We start from the raw sequence: 19,340 nt of genomic DNA, 5'->3' as shown, positions 1-19,340 counted from the left end.
GCTGTCATTATGCCGGGAGGAGGGGCTCCTCGGGAGGATCCAGAGCAATGCTAGTTTAACTCACTCCCAATGAGCCCCGAGGAGCCCCAGGCTGGTGGGCTCTGACAGACTGAAACTGCATGGCCTTGGGGGAAGCTAGGGCTGCCAAACCCATTCAGCAGTTCCCGCCGGGTGTGCCGTGTCCCACGGTATGCGTGGGTGCGAGGGGTGAGCGCCGCGCCGGGGTGAGAGTCTGCGCTGGACACAGGAGGCTGTGCACGCCAACGGCCGTGCCAGGCGCGAGTGTGCCAGAGAAGTGTGTGAACGCGGGAACGCTTGTGTCGCCCTAGGGTGGTGACAGAAGTAGTGTCTGGAAAACGCTGGCTGAGAGCGCGTGCATCAGGCCACCGCAGGCTGCGAAGAAGCCGGGGCCCCTCACTCCAAGGGTCCCGGGAGTTGGCACCGACGCACTACTGCACGCGCGCCCGCGCCCAGCCCTCTCCCACCGACGCGGCTCCCTCCGGTCCCTCTGCCGCCCGCTCGGCGGTGCGCGGTCCCTGGGCTGCCAGGCCGCGGCGGGGGCGCGGCGCGCGGGGCGCTCGTTGCTTACCTGCGGGCGGCCGAGGCTCCGCTGCTCTGGCCTGGGCTGCGCCGCGCTGGACTGGGCTGCGCTGGGCTGCGCGCCCGGCCTCCGCGCGGCTCGGCAGCGCCCGCGCGCTCGGCTCCGCCCGGCTCGGCTCCGCCCGGCGGTGCCCCAGGCGCTCGCTGGCGGCCCACGCGGCGCGGGGTGGGCGCGGGGCGGGCTGGCGGGCGGCCGCTTGGAAGCTCCTTATTTGGGCAGTGATGTCAGGGGAAGTCGCAGGGGCCGGACCACCCACTTCTTTCCATTCACTCCCCAGAGTTTCCTGTCGCCGAGCACGGGGACCCCGCCGCCGGCCCGGGGTGCCTCTCCCCTCCGCTCGGCCTCACTGCTGGCCACCCCGGGATGCCTTCGCGGCCGGGGTCGCAGATGGGCCCGGGCGCGGCTGGCGGCTGGCGGCTGCCAGGGGAGGGTCTCCTCGCCCGGGGAATCCCTGGCTGCCGGCGGCCGCGGGGAGGGTCTGCGCGCCGGCCTCCTCGGTGACAGGCCGTGTCACTCCGGGCGCCGCCCCTCCCTCCGCGCCCGCCCCGGCTCCGGCGCTGTCTTTTCCTCCTGGGCCCTCTAGGGAGGGCAGACAGGGAAGCCCCTGTCGCCGCCGCCGGGGCCCTGCCACTCTGCGCCACGCCTTGGTCGCACCCGGGCCCAGCGGGCGTCCATCGCCGTCCCCAAAGTGTGCGCTCCCCGCCTTCCCCCTGGGTGCCAGCCCGGCTCCGGGAAGCCCGCGCCTCCCCAGGCGGGAATCCGCTTTAATGAGCTCTGGGCGGGGCGGGCCTGCCAGGGCCTCCCTGGGCTCAGGCCTGGGGTGGGGGCGGGGGACACCCTGGGGCTTCCCAATGGCTTGACTTTACCAGAAGCTGCTGGATCTCGGGATTTGGGCCTGAGTCACTCTGGTCCTTGCTCTGGCCAGGATCAAGCACACTTGAGCCAGTTCCCAGCCAGGCCTCCACAGGTCTGCGGGAAGGCCAGGACCCTGAGATCTCTCTCCGTGATCTGTTATTTCACTGATGCCCACCAGAGGTTATTTGGCAGAGGTCAACCCTCTGCCACAGTGGAACCAGGGCTGGCCCTGGGTTTGGCTGACTCCAGGAACAGCCTCAGGAGGAGATAATGGAGCTGGGGGTCGGGGGTGTAGAGTGGGGTTAAGCCAGGACTAGAGTGAGGTAAGTTAAGTGCCTAGGATGCAGAATTTAACCAAGCACTCCCTTTCAGGGTCATGAAAGTTTGAGGCCCCACAGGGGAACTAAGCACTATGCTGACCCAAGTTTCCAGGGGGATCCTTGGAGGCTCCAGGTTTCCTCTGGCTCCAAAGTCATGCCCTCAACTTCTCTAGGCCCAAAAGGCGGATTAGTGACCTTGGGCATTTGTGTGCCTTTATACAACAGCCTCTGATAGAGCCGCCACCCTTCCTCCAAAGCCAGATCAGAGCAAATAGACTCCTCCCAGACCCCCAGCTTTAATGGAGGGAACCCCCACTTTCTAAGAGGCACTACATTCCTAGGGGCAGAGAGGAGGAAGCTATGGCTCCAGGGCTTGCAGAGAGTCAAGGCAGGTGTGATTGCAGCTGGACATGGGTCTGCACACTCACGTACACGATTGCAAACCCACTGACCAGCTGCCAAGCTGCCCAGCTGTTCTGTGGATCACCACCACCCCAGTCTCTCTCAACTTCCATCAGCTCCCAGGGCCCAATCCCAGCTCTAATTGGGTCATCCTCCTTCTGACAAAGCCCCAAAGGGAAGGACCACACTTCCTGATCTGGCATGCAAGGCCCCACGGACCAGCTGCATCTCCCAGAGCTCAGCCCACCCTGCCATTTGCCCAGCCACCACCCCCAACATGCACCACTTTGCACCAGTTTCCACTTCTTGAGGTCTTCATACAGACTTTCCCTTTGAAATGTCTTCTCCACCCCCCCGGCTGTCCTTCACACCCTGAATCCAAGCCTGCCCTTGATACAGGTCCTTCTCTTGAGCAGGGCAACTGGGGTGGGGTGCCCCCTGGGACAGATTCCTCCTCCTCACTCCACTCCTGCCCTGCCCCCACTGTCCTGCTTCCCGTTTTCTGTCTGAAAGCAACTCCAGGCAGAGGAGGTGGGTGCCTTGTTATAATTCATATGCCCTGAGGGGTGACTTTCTATCATTCACACACACAGGCTCAGATGACAGCCTTGCTCCTGCCCCAAGTTGAATGACATCCTCCTCCCCTTTGAGAGGTGGCCTGGCCTCAAGGGACCCTCCCAATGGATTTGGTCACCTTCCATGATGCCACAGGCACCTCAATAGTTCCTGCCTCTACAGACTTGCCCATCACCTCACATTGAAGTCAGTTATTGGGGGCCTCCTCTTCCTCCGACTGGGAGCTTCAGGGAACTTTCCATCTTGATCCCTCTCCCCTCCCAGGACTGATAAGTTTACAAATGTTTGTTAAGTGAATGAATGGTCCTGAGGGGCAAATCCTAAGACAAACTAACCAGAGGATGGGGGAGAATTTACCCAACCTAGAACTGTGGCTGATGTCCTAGGGTCCCTGGCTGGGGGCTGGGATGAAAGGCGGGGTTCTCAGCTAGACTGGCTTGAATGCCCAGGAGACTGGGGTGGCTTGGGATTTGTCTCCTCCTTTCTCTTGACAAACTCCTCTGCAGCCATCAGGGAGCCTGGGATATCCCCATGCCAACCCCCCAAAACACGGAGTCCTGAGCTGGCCCTAATGAGGTGGAGGGGAAGGATGAAGGAAAATGCAATTTGTCAAGCCCTTTCATTGTACCAGACACAGTCAGACTGGATTCCCCTGAGCCTTCCAAGCCATGCAGGCCTTTCCAGCGGTAGTCATTCCCCAGGCCAGGAGTGTCAGCTGGGGAGCCCTCACCTAGCTCCTCCCACAACCATCTGTCCCCACTTCAAGACTCAGCCCCCACCTCAGTTCTGGTGCCAATTCTCACTGGAAGCCAGAAGGTCTTCAGGACTCCAGCCTCAGAGCTCAGAGAAAGAAGGTGGGGGCAGGCAGCCCTGCTTCGAGGCTACCAGCCTGACCTCGACTCTACTCTGTGAGCCCCCACCTGCAGACCAGGCCTCCACCAGTCTGCAGAAAGGCAGAGTTGGGGTGCAGGGCACCTTTCCCACCATCTGAAAGGCAGGTGGTACCAGGTGCCAGTTCCTTCCTATCAGCCCCATCCCCTGCAAGTAACTGGGCCAGGTCTTGAGAAAGTCCCAGTACTTGGCCCTGGGGGCCTTCCCACATTCCTCCATTCCTCAAACATGAATCAGGCACCATTTCTGTGTTGGGAACATGTAATACACAAGCCTGTGTTCATGGATGGAGACTGACAGGTAAACAGATATCCCATTGCTAAATGTTACACTGCTGTTTGACAAGGTTGGAGAGGGGTGGAGTAGGGGCATACAAGACGGAAAGATAAGATTCATTCTACTTCTGGAGCTACAATTCAAGAAAACTGTGATCCAGGTGTCCCGGGCTAGAATGCTGAATGCTTGTTTCCACGGAAATGTTATACACACACACACACACACACACACACACACACAGTCTGGATCTGCTGTAAAGCCAGCATCTCACTGTAGAGACTTTACAAGCTAAAAGAGATTAGAGCAGAGGGCAGGTTTGGCATCTGATCTGCCATCTAGAAAGCTATCTCTATGGAATTTTGTTTCCAGCTTATAACAACAAAATTAGACACAATTTTGGAACCCACTGTTGCTCCCAAGGAGCTAGGGACCATCACAGTGTGTTGGGAGCACTTTTAAGGTGGGGTGGGGCTGAGCAACCAGGCCCTGTGGGCCTTCTGGGTTATTTATGTTTAGGTCTTATACTGACTTAGCAACCATCCCCTCTCCATCCTCCATCCCCATTGCTGTGCTTTCCTGGACTCAGATGCTTTGGTTGTTTTCCTGTTTGGGGTGTGTGTGCGTGTGTGTGTGTGTGTGTGTGTGTGTATGTGCATGTGCACATGTATGGTAGGTGCTCTCTTCATAGACCTGTTGCACACATGAAGCTTCTGTCCTGGGACAGAGACTAGAGTTTGCATTTTATGGATATCACCTTCCTGAGGTCCAGTCCTCCAGACTCAGTTCCCATCCTTTCTCTCCAGCCTGAGAACTGTGTTTCCAGCTTCCTGACTTAACCTGATGCTGTGGATAACAGCATGGGCCTTGGAGCCACATAGACCTGGGTTCAGGCTCCAGCCCCACATTTACTGTGTCACCTTGGGCATGTTACTTGATGTCACTGATCTTGACGTTCTCATCTCCAAGGGCTGCTGGGAAGTTTTGACAAGACACTGCAATAGAACTCTTCAGTGTACAAAATAGTAGGTGCTCAATAAACAGTAGCATTGATTACTGTCCTCCCTTATGGTGACTCAGAATCCTCCTCCTCTCATACTGCTCATCTTCATGGATGTGGGCATCAATCTTCTCAAGCCCGAAGCCAGAAGCCCTTCTCCATGCCTGGTGCCTCAATTCAGGCCACCATCACCAACAAGTTCCAACAGCCTTCTCCCTGGCACTGTGCCCGGCTTACCCCTGCAATCCATTCTCCACACAGGTAGAACTCTCTAGGATACCTTCAAGTGGGTCCCTGTTCAGCAAAACCACCCGGTCTATTAGGGCCTTTAACAACAGAGCCTCAGTTTACCAGTCCAAACCTCCCTCTCTCTGCACTATCCCCATCCATCCTATGCTCCCACCATACAGAATCTCTCACTGTTTCTGAGCCTTCCAAGCGCATTTTGCACATGCAGTTCCCTATACTTTTCCCCTCACCCATCTGCTTGGCCAGCTCCCACTCAGCCTTCCAGGCCAGCTCAGAGGCCAGTTCCCTTGTGAAGGCTTCCCTGACCCCCAGGGAGTGTTGGCATTTCCTTTGCCATGAGCCTCCAGCACTTGATACAGACTGTCCTGGCTTGTGCCCCACTATGAGAGTCATTTCTTCATGTGTCTGTTGCCCCCTTAGATTCTGCATCTCTGTGCATGACCAAATCTTAGCTCTAGGAATGTCACAGATATTCAGAGCATGCTGAACTGTTAACACACGGCTGCTCTGACCATCCTGCCTGGTAACCAGCAACTACAGGAGGCCAGTTGGCCTCAAGCTCATGGAATAGTTTTCCCCAAATGACAAAAGCATCCTCTTTTCGTATACTTCAGACTGAGACTTGGGTCTGGCCTGAGCTCTGAGACTGCCTCATTCTGGCTTTTCACCAGCATTCTGGGGGACTCCCACAGGGCTCAGCAGGCCCCAGGTGGGGAAGGCGGGGCCTTCAGTTCCAGGAAATCAGAAGATTAGTCAAGCCACACTCCCCTGGCAGCTGTGAGAACAGGTTTTCCCCAAGCCAAGGGACTTGCAAGATCATCAATAACAACAAATATTTACTCTGCCCATGGCTTTGTGCCCACCAAGGGAGGTGCATAAGTACAGCATCAACTTCCACGGCTTGGATTAAGATGGATCTGGGTGCATGTCCTGGTCCTGACACTTACTGGCTGCTTAACTCCCCTATACCTCAGTTTTCACAGCTGCTAAATGGGGAGAATAACACATCCCAGGAAAAAATTAGAGGAATAAATTAGAGCAGATAAAATTAAAAGAGAAAATGCATTTAAAGTATCAATAACAGAAGCAATATGTATTAGTCACTCAATAAAGAAGCCCCCCCAAGCCCCCCAACTCAAGCTCTTTGGGGGATACTATGATGAACAAGACCTAGTCCTTGCCAATAGCTGATGAAGTGAGGGAAGGGGGACATGAGAATTAAATCAGACCCTATAAACAGGAACGCAAGGTAAACAGCAACAGGAATGACAAAAAAGAGTTCTGGGAGTAGCAGAGGGAGAGAAGAATTCTGAGATGCCCTTACATTCTTCTTCTCTCCTGAGACTTTCATCCAACTGATTGATATAATCCATGTGGCCAGCCCAGGGCGAAGGGCTGGGTAGGGCAGGGGGTGGGCAGGAAGGAATCCCAAGGCAAGACAAATGAGGCCTGAAGGATCCTGTGCTCAGGCAGCTCACAGTCTGGTTCTGGAGAGGCCTTGCACACTACAGAAAATAACTATGACAACAGTGGATGAAAGCAGTGAATGCTGCCGAAGACATGGGCGAGAGAGATGAATAGGGGAGGGGTGGGGCCTGGTGCAAAGGCTACTTTCAAAAGCCTGCATCCACAGCAAAGGACTGTGGAAGTGGCCTCACCCCATCCCTGCTCAGGCTCTGCTCCCACTGCAGCCCTTCTGACCTCTCAAGGCCAGAGGTGAGAACCCCAATCCTTCAACCTTGCAATCTTCCCACTTGCAGTCATGCCCAGGAAGGGAGTGGCCTGGGCCAGACAGCTCACTAGTCCCTAAACACAATGTGAATTTGTATACTCCACTTTTCCCCATGCTGTTCCTTCTACCTGGCATGCCCTTCCTTCTCCTATCCCCCATCCACCCTTCCCTCCAGCTCCCCTGTAAATTCTCTTTGCCTATTTAGTGAACTCGTCCTATAAGCTCTCCTTCAAAAGTCCTGTTTTTCTTATTTTTTCCTGACTTCCACTCTCAGCAGAATTGAAAGCACCCTTCTCAATGATGTTCTGGTAATTAGCTTTGTATATACCATCAAAATATTTCTCACATTATAGTAAAGTATTTGTGTCTGGTGCCCCTACTAGGTTAGGAGAGCTCTGGGGTCTATGCTTGGTACCTACTAGGTGCTCAATAAACAGCGCACCTGGAAGGCTTTCTCCTGAGGCTTCCCACAGCTGGGGTGGAATATGGCAGCCTCTGCTACTCTGCCTGGGAGTGCAAAGGAAGCTTCCATGATCCCTCAGGAACTCCAGACTCTTAGTCCAGTCAGCCATGTACCTTCCGGCCTGAAAACAAGCCCTCTGAGAGCTGTCTTCCCCAGGCTTTTCTGCTGATCTCTTGCAACTTGCTCCTCAAACCCACCCTGAACTCTGACTGGATTAGAATCCCAGCAAGGGTCCTGGGCACCTGGCTGTGTCCTATTTAGAAAGGGCTGAGTCAGGAGAACTTATAAGCAGAGGCAATGTCCCAGAGGGTGGCAGGGTGGAAGCGCTGAGGGGAGACCTGGGGAGGGGGAGGCAGGCCTGTGAATTTGGTGGGTCTTGGTTTGAAGGTGAAAGATCAATAGCAGTCTGGGGGTGGGAGGAGGGTGTGATGGTTAATTCCATGTGCCATCTAGACTGGGCCATGGGGTGCCCAGACATTTGGCCAAACATTGTTCCAGGTATGTCTGTGGGGGTGTTTCTGGGTGAGATGAACATTTGGATCAGTAGACTTAAAGCAGATTACCCTCCCTAACATGGGAGAGCTTCATCCAATCTACTGAAGACCTGAATAGAATGAAAAGGCTGAGTGGGAGGAAACTCCTCCTGCCTGACTGCTTGAGCTGGGACATTGGTCTTTTCCTGCCTTTGCACCAGAATGAAACATCGGCTCTTCTTGGGTCTCAAGCCTACCCACTTGCAGAATGGAACTTATACCATTGGCTTTCCTGGGCCTCAGGCCTTTAGACTCAGACTAGAAATACACATGGGCTCTTCTGGATCTCCAGCTTGCTGACAGCAGATCATGGGACTTCTCAGCCCCCATAAGCACATGAGCTAATTATTTACAATAAGTCTCTTCCAATGTCTATATCTACATTTATCTCTATGCCTATCATATTGATTTTGGTTCTCTAGAGAACCCTTATAGATGTCTAAATCAGGACTTCCCTCAGATACCAGGAGGACCCCATATTCCTTTTTTGGGGTCTCACATCTCCAACAACTCTGAAGTAAGTGAGCATTTCCTTCTTCCTCATAGCTAGCAGAGGCCTCACTCCCTGGGAGGGCCTCTTTGCAGATGGGCAGAAGCCGTCAGTCCTCTGTGGACTCCTAGCACTCAATATGGGTCCTGGCACCCAGCAGGTGCACAGTGATATTGACTGAACGAATGCATACCTCATACTTATTTGGGTAGCCCTTTATGGTTTGGGGCATAATCACACCCATGTCCTCATGGGTGTGATCCCAAGGCTCTGTGAGAGGCAGGGCAGGGACCATCAGCCCCAGTTAATAGATGAGCAAACAGAGGCCCAGAGAGGACCTAGAAGCAGTTCCAGCAGAAGGACCCTATCTCCAGGGCATTGGCTTTCTCTGGAGCAGCCATGGCCCATGTTTAGCAAAAACAGGATGCTGCCCTGAGCCCAGGTGCCTCCATCCCCCCTGAATTCATGCACTCTGTAACACATGTTCAGCCACTATTGGCTGGGCCCTGTTCTAGGGATTTAGAGTGCATCAGTGAACAAAATGAACAAAAATCTCTGCCCCATGGAACTTATGTTCTAGGGGAAAGAGACAGACAGTAAACAAGAAACAGAATAAGTAAGTAAACTATAGAGCATATTAGCAGGAGGTATGGACTATGGCAACAAGGCAGAACAGAGTAAGGGAACCAGGAGTGCAGGGGTGGGAGATGAGTCACAAGTTTAAATAGGGTGGTTAGAGTCAGCCTCATTGAGAAGGTGGCATTTGAGCAGCAACTTGAAGCAGGGGAAGAATTAAGCCACGCAGTTACTAGGAAAGGCCTTTATAGGCAAAGGGGCAACCAGTGCAAAGGCCCTGCGTCGGGCATATTACACGGGGCCTGGCAGGCCACCGTGAGAGCTGTGGCTTTCAGAGAGATAAAAGAAGGCCCACACAGAGGCCTCCAACAGATTCTACCCTTCCTGGAGTGCGGGGCCTGCTCAGGCAGATAATAGGAGAGCCAGAGGATGCCTGAATGGAGGTGGGAACGGTAGACAAAGAAGAGGTGGGAAGAAATTTTCCCTGATTATCATCCCTTTCTGCTTCAACCAGACACCCCCAAGCAGAGGCAGCTCCTGCGGGTGGGGGACAGGCCCCTCCCCACCCTGCACCTCCTAAGCCTCCCTCTCGGGGGACTTGTGAGGAGTTAATGAAGTTGACCCCAGGAAAGCACCACAGGTAGACGGTAGAACGCTGGGCCCCCAGCTGGCTATCACCATCACTGCCCAGCCTCTACAGGGAGGCAGGGGCTTCGCCTTTCCTCTGCTACACACTGGCAGATGCAAGAAGCAGATCCGCTCCGAAGCCTAGATGAAGTCGCAGTTAGCAGCCTAATTTTAGACTGAGCATCTGCTCTTCCGTCCCAGAGATGCAGCTCTGTCTGGGATTTGCTCCTTCTGGAATTGCCGGAGAAACGAATCCTGCTCTCGGGGGCAGGGACTGGTGGTGTCCAGATCAGAGCTGACCAATAGGCCCTGCCATGGGGAAGGCCTCAGGAGCTGTGCCACCCTGGCCATCCTGTGTCCTCCTAGCTGAGCTCCCATCTCACACTGACATCTACAGAGTCCTATAGCTTCCATCTTGGAGTCCCACTCTGCCTTCTCAGAAAGCCACAGGTCAAATGAGGCTCCGCCTCACGCAGAACAGGGGACCTCCTGGACAGGAGTGGCTTTTATCCATCCCCACACCCACAGCTCCCAGCGCAGACCCCGAAGAATTCATCCCAGGTGAGTACGGCCCAGTCAGACCAAGACTAGGAGAGCACAAAGGAAGGACCAGTTGTTTGCAAATCTTCCCAGGAAAGTTTGTCAGAGGAGATGAGTTTTGAGTTGGATTTTGAAGAGTGGGTAGGTATTTATCAGTGGAAAAGCCAGGAAAAGCTATGGAGGCAGGGGAAACAGCTGAAAAGAATATGAAAGTTGGAGAATGGCCTGAAGGCAGGGAGAAGAAAGTGGGGAGACCCTGGTGGGGGTTGGGCAGGGGCTGGGTGCAGTTGAGTTGGGCCACAACTCCAGGCTAAGCAGTTGGGGTTGTATCTGCAGGTGGGAGAGTCTATGGGGGCCCTTAGCGCATGAGTGTGCTCTGACAGATGGGTGTGGAAGACTTCCAGGTGGGAAGCCCATGCCCCTCTCATCTGGGAGAGCCACTTTCCCTGTTGACTTCCTCCATGGTTTGCCAGGTCCTTTGGGGCCCTCCCCACCTCCCTGGCACATGTGGGGCAGGCCCCGTGTGCAGAGCACACTGTGGATACTCACTCCCCTCCCAGACCCCCACCTGAGCTCTGCCCACACATCTCCTGGCATCAGGCCCATCACCTCCCACCCTTCTGACCGCTGCAGCCACTGCTTGTTCCTTGTCTGAATCCCCAGTTCCCATGGGCAGTGTTCTTTTGCTTCTCCGGCCTCAGCTTCTCTGCCCTGGGGCTGTTATCTCAAGATTCCTCAAGAATGACTCTGCAGTCCCACGTGCCTCTCCCTACCTTTCTGTTTGTGGGCGGCAAGCCCTGTTCTCTGAGCTAAGGACTTTCTACACATCACCTTGCTTTATCCCCCAACAATCCTGGAAGATGTTTATTATTTATCCCTTTTTACAGGTGAAGAAAAGGGTTTGATGAGCTTAATTTGTGATTGATCACACAGCCAGGAAGTGGTAGAGTGGAGGCCGTCTGCCTCTCGGTCCTCTCCCACCAGGTTCCCCCAGCCTTGAGGGCAGGGCTTGAGCAGTGATGCCCAGGCCAGAGGCAGTCAAGACATCTGGCCAGTTCAGGTGGGGAGTGAGGAGAGTGAAAGAGGAGGAAGACTCAGCCAGGGACCATGCCTGGATTCCCTTGAGAAAGAATGAGTTAAACACTTATGTAAAGAGATTTGCAAATAGATTCTACAAAACAACATTTGGATGATTTAAGTGTTAAGGAATCAGAACCATATGGATTAAATGTCCCTGACGTTACGTATGGTTTTAAAAATTAGAAGGAAATGTACCGGGAATATACACATATATAAAATATGTAAAGCCAGGCCACATTTTTAGCTTTGTGGACATGGAGTTATTTGAAAAATACGGCACAGCTTCTCCCAGGCTGGCGGTCCCCCTGCCCCCTCCCCAGGCCTTGTCTTCTCCCCCACCAAATGGGGCTCAGCTCCCTCCCTAGGGGCCCAGCCTGAGAAAGAGACTTCCTGGAACAGCCGGCTAGCTGCTCTAACCACAGGACAGTTGGAGCCAAACAGCTGGGTCAGGAACGGCTGGGGTCTCCCAGAGGCCAGATGGGTGGTCTCAGGTGCAAAGAGGCAGTGAGAGAATGCAAGTTTCCCAGGAGGACCTTTAAGTACTTTATAGAGAAGATGTTGAGTAGCTCAGGAGAGGCAGACAGCATTTTCAGTTCATTATTGCTTTTGAACCTCACTCAGTTTCCCCAGCAGCCACAGGAGGAAAAGGTTATTACCCCCATTTCATAGGAGGGGAGGCTGAGGCTGAGGAGGGCTGGGTGCTCGGCTTAGCTTACAGGCAGTGCACCAGACCACGACCTGGATTTCCTGGTTACACACCCAGAGCTTCTCCTCACTGTATCTCACTGCTTGAAACAAACCAAAACCGCGAGCCTGAGTCCAATTTCTTGAACTCTAAGCATTTTTTTTTCTTTCAAGATTGTGTTAGCTTCTCAAGCTTGAAGGTTTATCTGGCAGGGTATTTTTGAGGACTCCCTAAGTATGAATAAATCAAGTTTGGTTGTGAGTCTAAATTGCACATGCTGTTGAGCTAGGGAAGAAGGGATAAAATGTTCAGTTTGGGAAAAACCAAACCATCAGAAATTTCCTGGCCAAGTCCTGGTGGTGAAGAGAGAGGATGAGAACAAAAAGCCAGTTCGTTAAAAGCATCACGTTAGGTGCCAGGAGTGTGGGACCTCCCTGAACCCCCACCCCAGCCTGTGCAGAAGGTGGGGTTGTCTTTCTTCTGCAGAAAAGGAAACAGGCACAGAGAGCTTTGATGATGCACAGCTGCGTTTCTAACCCCTGCCTCTCTGACACCAGGGCGGGGCATTTCCCTAAACCCATCTGGCTGGGGCCGACCTCCCCAGAGGGGCTTGTGATGAAGCCAGAAGCAGGTTTGTCAGGAGAATTGAATGTCACCCAGACATAATCCCCGTGTCAGGAAAGCTGGCCCTGAGTCTGTCTCATGCCCCGCCAGGTCTCCAATGTCCAGTCCAGTGCCTGATGTTTGCTAAATGATCATTAAACAAATCAATGGGTGAAGAGGAAGGAGGCATCAAGGAACCACTACATCCTCCCCTTCTCTTTCCTCCATTCCCCACCCATGCCACTGTTTTGTGGACACAAGGGATGGCCTTCACACGAATTTATTCATTCTGGCAATGCTTCATCCTGTTCAGTGGCATTCATGCTTACAGCCTTTCCAGAGCTCTCAGGGTGCTGACTGGAACCTGGAGTATTTCAAGGACATGGGATTCTCAGGGCAGGAACCAGGGGAAAAGGAGAAAGGGCAGAGGAATGAGGACAGAGAAGGTGAGAGACTCCCAGCTCTGGAACTTCCTCCCTGCCCGTACCCAGGACCCCTCCGTTGAGTTTGCAGTAGATCTGCCCGTGGATGGGTTTCCTATAATGGCCTATTAACAGGTGTCCTTTGTCCAGGGTTATCCCAGCCCCACCTGGCTGCCGGCCACCAGGATGGAATCCTCACGCTGAGATCACATCCAGCCGCCTTTCCACACACGCACCTCTGAGGAGTCCCTTTGTCTGCAGCCTTTCCCATGGTCAATTACATTGGGAAAACACTGCCTATTCCACAGTCACCTTGGAGCTCCCCAATGTACACAGCAATGCACAAAGCCCTGAGAGGGGCGGGTAAAGAAAACAGCTCATCTTTAGTCCACACTTATTGGAACAGAACAGGGACTCCCCTTTTCCCCCACACAGGTCCCATCCTCTGCACCCCATTTTCACAGCCATGGAATTCTTAAAATGCTGGCACAAGTAGCCTAGAAAGCCCCTCAGAGGCCTTCTGCTGGCTTCTCATTTATAGAACCATCCTCCCATGGGTGTCCCTGTCCCCCCACAGGTACCCCAAATGTCCTTGACTCCAGGCTTTAATCCGTACCCCTGTGTGCCCCATGCCTGTCCTGCTTAAATCCTCTCAATGGCTTCCTTCTGCTATTAAGACAAAGGCCAAATTCTTCCACATGGTGTCCAAGGCCTGCTTCAGTGACCCCACCTGCCCCTCCTGCCACATCTCCCCCTCGATCCACCTGGGGCTTAGGGTCTTCTTTCGGTGCCCCCTGCCTCAGGGCCTTTGTACATGCTGTGTCTGTGCCTGGGACACTCTGCTCGTACATCCCTTCCACATCCAGCGGACTCCTCTTCAACCTTTCCATTTCCCCTTGCATGTCACCTCCTCAGGGAAGCCCTCCCCTGCCCCCAACTAAACCAGGCCCTGTGCACATTCCCCAGCACCAGGCATCTCCCCTCCAGAGCCTCTCAAGTAGCAGCATTTGTAACTTTTATTTATGTGTGCAGTCTTGTCAGATGAGAGTGACATGTATGTTTTGCTCACCATGGAATCTCCAGAAACTGTCAGAGTAGCTGTGACCCACATGGATTGTTTCTCAATGCTGAGCCCTGGGATCAGAGAACTGATCACCCTGTGATGTTAGTACTGAGGTGCTGTCTCCACTCAGAGCCTACTGAGCCCTAGGAAGACCAAGAGAGTTTACCACTCATCGTGAATTCCCTGCACCTGGCATAGAATATGATTCAAACTCAGCCCTCAATATGGGCGTAGAGGAAAGTGTGCAGGGGTGGTGGGTGAGCCCATGGGAAGGAGAACCAGGCCACAGGCTCTGCTGATGATTGCGGCTCCAGGGTGTGTCCACACGGCCCAGCTCAGACACATAATGTTATGGAGCTGAGGTGACATAGGATCTTGGGGACCGGGGACAGCTGGGGAACTGCCAATGGCCGGGCAACATCTAATGCCACATCACCCCGCTTCCCCTCGACCAGCTCTGCCAACCAGGTGTTTCTTTTCTTTTCTTTCTTTCTTTTTTTTGATGGAGTCTTGCTCTGTCCCTCAGGTTGGAGTGCAGTGGCACCATCTCGGCTCACTGCAACCTCCGCCTCCCAGGCTCAACTGATTCTCCTGCCTTAACCTCCCCAGTAGCTGGGATTACAGGAATGTGCCACCATGCCCCACTAATTTTTGTATTTTTAGTAGAGACGGGGTTTCACCATGGTGGCCAGGCTGGTCTCGAACTCCTGACCTCGTGATCCATCTGCCTTGGCCTCTGAAAGTGCTGGGATTACAGGCGTGAGCCACCGTGCCCGGCAACTAGGTGTTTCTCAGCACTCCCTGAGGCCTGGGTGAGGCTGGGGATGGCGGAGACAGTTTCCTCCCCATGCAGGAGAAGGTGGAAGAACAGGGGAGTCAGACTCCAGCCCAATGTCTCAGAAATTCACTGTGGGAGCATGGCAGGGTCACACAATGCTTCCGAGCCTCAGTTTCCCTATCTGTAAGATTTAAGGGATAAGCCAATATAGAATGATTTACATATTTTGCCTCACATTATTACTGACTCAGCGCTTTCATCCATCTCAGGGTAATGCACGACCATTCCTTTTCTTTCTCTGTTCAGTATCCTCTCTCCCCTTTCTTCTGGCAAGAATTCCTCAGGAAACTGCCCCCCAACTCCACTCTCGATTCAGGCAGGGCTTCCCTTCACAGGAGGCCACCATCCTGGCCAGGGCAGGGAGGGGCAACCTGTTTGGCCAAACACAATCGCGCAGTGACCCAGGAGTAGTCATGTGGCCCAAGATGGGCCAATCACAGCACCTCCCTAGGATTTTTCACCCTGCAACAGCTGGGAGGAAAGTCCACTTTTCATTCTGGAGTCACCAGCTGGGATGGTGAAGGCTAGGGAGCCAGCAGGGGCCATGGCCCTTCTCCACCCTGCAGAGTCACTGTGTTATGCCGTGTGGAGGATGATGCCCAAAAGCAGCAGATGAGACTGAGATCAACACAAAAAGGAGTAAAGATGAAAAGAATGGGGAAAATAAGAGTCTGGTGATCTGATGACATTATATCAGCTCCTGGATCCAGCCATGCCTGAGCTCCACCACCTACTCATCCCTATAAAATGAGACAATGAGACAAAACTCAGTTTCTCTCTTCCCACCCCAACTCTCACTTTTAAACAATCTCTGAAAAGGCAGGAGGAATGAAAATGAGCATGCACTGAGAGCCATGCACTGCTCTAACACGCTTCACACGTATAATCCGGTCTAATCCTCATGACAAGCCTATGTCGTAAGAGAGAAATACAATAGTGTGACAGAAGACAATGGATGCTAGAAAAGGGTGTTAAAGACCTGAGCTCTAATCTTAGCTCTGCCGTGCACCAGCGGTGTGACATTGAGTCAGTTCCTTAACTTCTCTGGGCTTATCTTTGCTTCACTATAAAATGGGTTAGTGATGCCTACCTCAAAGGCCATCAGGAGAATGATGAGACAAAACAAATGAAAGAGCCTAGAATGTTCTTGGCTAGGAGAACTTTAATACGTGTTAGTTGAGCCTGTGAAGTCCAGAAGTCCTACAGCTAGTCTTGTTTCTAAGAATTAGTGTTGGCCATGGGGAAAAGAAGAGAGGAATGTGTGACAAGCTCCCAGCTAAAGTCCAATATCTGGTTAATATCCAGCATTGGCCTGTAACTATCAAATCTCCAATGACGTGAGGTTGGCTGATGCGTCTGCTTCCCCGCACATCGGGCGGTCAGGTGAGTCCGCAGGAACAACAGTTCTGGTGAGCGGTGATGGGTCACCAAGGAAAGGGGCCTGTTAATAGTTTCCAGATGGGCCTAAGCTGCTTCCAGTCTCCCCTGCACAGTGTTGAAAAGATGGGCTAGGACTCTGAACAAAGCTGAACTTGACCTGGAGGCCCCAGCTAATGGGTTATTGGCTCTATTGGGTTGGGGACAGGGCATGCCTCTCTGTGCTGGGCTGTCTGAGAGGTTGGCCCATTTGTGTCACCTTCTGGAGAGCAATTCTAAAAAAATGCTGCTCTGAATAAATATTTTGGTTCCATTTTGCGACGTGGCTGTTGGGGAGATTTCCATCGAGTGTGGTTTGCAAGGCGATTCTCCTCTGTTGTTTACTCTCGGCGATCCCCACAGCCTGTTCCTGGCAGCATCTGCGTCTGCTGCACTCCTGGGCCGCTGGGACCTGGATGCTCCGCTCCATAGAGAGGCTGAGTTGGCCGGCCCCTCCATTGGGAGCCTGATTGCGACAATGCATTAGGCAGCTGGCCACCAGACCCACAGGGCCTCCCCACTCCTCAGCTTAACCTTGCTCTCCTTAGCCAGCTCTGGCTAAGGCTGGTGCTCTTTTAGGAGTCCCATTCCCACCAACAAGGAGGAGGCTATAATTAGCCCAGCTGCTCTAGGCCAGGGGCTTGGAATTCCTGTGGGCCTAGAGAAGCAGCCTTGTCCATTTCCTCTTCCCAGGGGTGGCCTCCGGCTCGCGCTCCTCTCCACCCACACACCTCTTCCCCAGAACCACAACCACACAGCAGCAGGCACTATCCAGTCTGAGCAGTACCACTGTCTCCCACCCATCCCCCACACATCAAAGCAACATGGAGAGAAACCCCAGCCCCCTTGGGCCTGAGCCCACCACACCTCTTGGTTACAGTGACTGTGACGACTGCCCTACCCGCTTGAGGCCAGGTCCCCAGGGCTGCCAAGGCTCAGCATGCCCAGCCCTGCTCAGATGATGACAGCTCTCCAGCCAGGAGGCCACACCTCATCTCAAAGAGGAAGTAGTTAGAGGTGGGAGCCTTAAGCACACTTTCAAGCCAGCTCATCTTAGACTCTGCTCCCTATCACCATGGCCAGATGTCCAGGGAGAAGAAGGATTCATGGGGTCAGCGTCTGGCAATCAAGACAGAGAAATGGCACAAAGTAGGGAGGGTGCTTTCCAGGCATAGAGTTTGGTGTCCCAGTACAGGACCCATGGCCCAGGGAGAAGGTGCTCCACAAGGGATACATCTCAAGGATCCTGGGTGGGAGGACTCCTATCACGACTGGGCATTTGGAATGTTCAAGACCCTTGCCATGGAGGCAGAGGCTGGCACACACTGTTCTTTCTCCCTCCCTTTTCTTCTCACCTCCCCAAAGCCACTCCCCTACTCTTTTTGACATGCGTCCAATTCTGGTGGCTCAAGTTTTCATGATGCAGGCCTTCTGGGACCCTATTTTGCAGATGAGGAAGCTGAAACTCCCAGAGGCCAAGGTCCATGCCCAGGGTCACAGAGCAAGCAAGGCAGAGCCTTGATTTGGGCCCATTTGTCAGAATCCAAATCCAGCACTCATTCCATGGCACCATGGCTGCCTCTGAACATAGAAAGGACAGATCCTATCTCCCCAGTTGGGTGCGTGGGACTCATTTGCCTATACCTGCAATGGAAGCTGCTAGTCCCTCCCTAGCCTCAGTCAGTGGTCCAGAGACCAGTTGCATGCATTTGGGGAGGGGACTGGTGGCAGGGATGGAGGACTGCTTTGGTATGGAGGGGAGCTGACCAGCCTACAAGGTGCTGCTGCCCAGCTGTGGCTCTGCTGGCACCATGTAGACCAGCAGTGTCCCTCCTTCTCCCAAGCTCTGCTTGGCTCCAGACTCTCAGCTCAGTGCCTGAAGGCTCAGCCCTGCCCATCACTGAATTCAGCCTGCCCAGACCTGGGAGGATGTGGGAAACCCAGTTCCATCTAGGGCTAGAATTAATTTTCTCACCAGAAGCCACATGCCTTGTGGATGCTCTGGGCTTGCCTCTACTCGCTTGCCACAGTCTTCTCCTAGTGCCCTTGGGAGGCAGGGCATCTATCTGGAGGTCTGACTTGAGCTCAATCCTGCTGCCTTAATGAGAACTTCAGGTCCACTTTGCTAAGGGTCTTTGCAGGACACCTGTCTGGCTCCACAGCCACCCGCTCCATGACTATACCCTGTGCCTCATCCTTTTAGCAACCAAGTTTTGGATCCTGCCCTGAAGGAGAGATGGGCCAGGATGGTTGAGCCTCCTTCTAAGAGACACTGGCTCTCACACCTCAGGCACACACTGGTCCCTGGGATGACCATGTGGGCCAGACAGCTAAGGATGTGACATAGTCATTTCTCTACAGGTCAGGTTGGCAACCAGGCCTGACATTGGGCCACTCCTCTCAGGCCAAGCAGCTGAGACCCCTGGGCTCCATCAGTACCGAGCATGTCCAAGGTATCTAAGAGGATACCTTAGATTCTGGCCTTGTCCTCAAATGCCAATTATCTTCTTCCTGTCCAAACTCTTACTCTGGCAGGGAGTCACTCAGAGTGCTAAAACAGTGGGAAGGATGGGGGGCAGTAAGCTTCAGCCAGAAAGATCACTTACAGGTTCTTAGCCTTATCACAGTGTCCAGCTAGGTGGGGCTCAGCCTATAGTTCCAAGGCCATAGTCCCACTTGCTTCTTCTTGAACCAGCTGATAGCCGTCTCAGTCCCACTCAGGGCAGGAACATTGTCTTTTATGCTGGTGCTGGAAACACAAACCACACCTCTGCATGGAAACTGCCCTGTGCTCTGCTCTGTGATTCTCATGCTGGCATCCCAAATCTTTTAAAGCAGAATGTGGAGTTCCTAATCAACGGGCATCAAGTTTCAGTGAAGCCAGATGAAGCAGCTCCAGAGATCTGCCACACAATGTTGTATTAATACCTGTCGTCTACAACAACGCATTGTACACTTGAAATTTTGTTAAGAGGGTAGACCTCAAGTGTTCTTGCTAAAATAAAATAAAACAGTATATGGCATATAAATCAAACAGGACAACCCCCTCTCTGTGGAAGCTTTTATGAAAATAATCACAGCTACCACTTACTGAGTACTTGCTAT

The 19,340-nt window shown here is 53.4% G+C and overlaps 1 protein-coding gene across 4 annotated transcripts in view; it reads right to left on the bottom strand.

Moving 5' to 3' along the window:
- Positions 1-19,340, bottom strand: part of HIVEP3 (HIVEP zinc finger 3) — a 408,429-nt gene that overhangs the window by 152,094 nt on the left and 236,995 nt on the right. The window contains exon 1 of one of the 4 annotated variants that reach the window (XM_016960292.4): positions 590-725. The exons of the other annotated variants lie outside the window; for them this stretch is intronic. The gene's annotated coding sequence lies outside the window, so the exon portion shown is untranslated. Of the gene's footprint in view, positions 1-589; positions 726-19,340 lie in introns of those variants that run through there. 4 annotated transcript variants of the gene reach the window in all.

Source organism: Pan troglodytes, chromosome 1 (genome assembly GCF_028858775.2).
Source record: "Pan troglodytes isolate AG18354 chromosome 1, NHGRI_mPanTro3-v2.0_pri, whole genome shotgun sequence".
Classification (NCBI taxonomy): Eukaryota; Metazoa; Chordata; class Mammalia; order Primates; family Hominidae; genus Pan; species Pan troglodytes.
The sequence above is the reverse complement of the archived record's forward strand: the minus strand, read 5'-3'. Positions and strand labels throughout refer to the sequence as shown.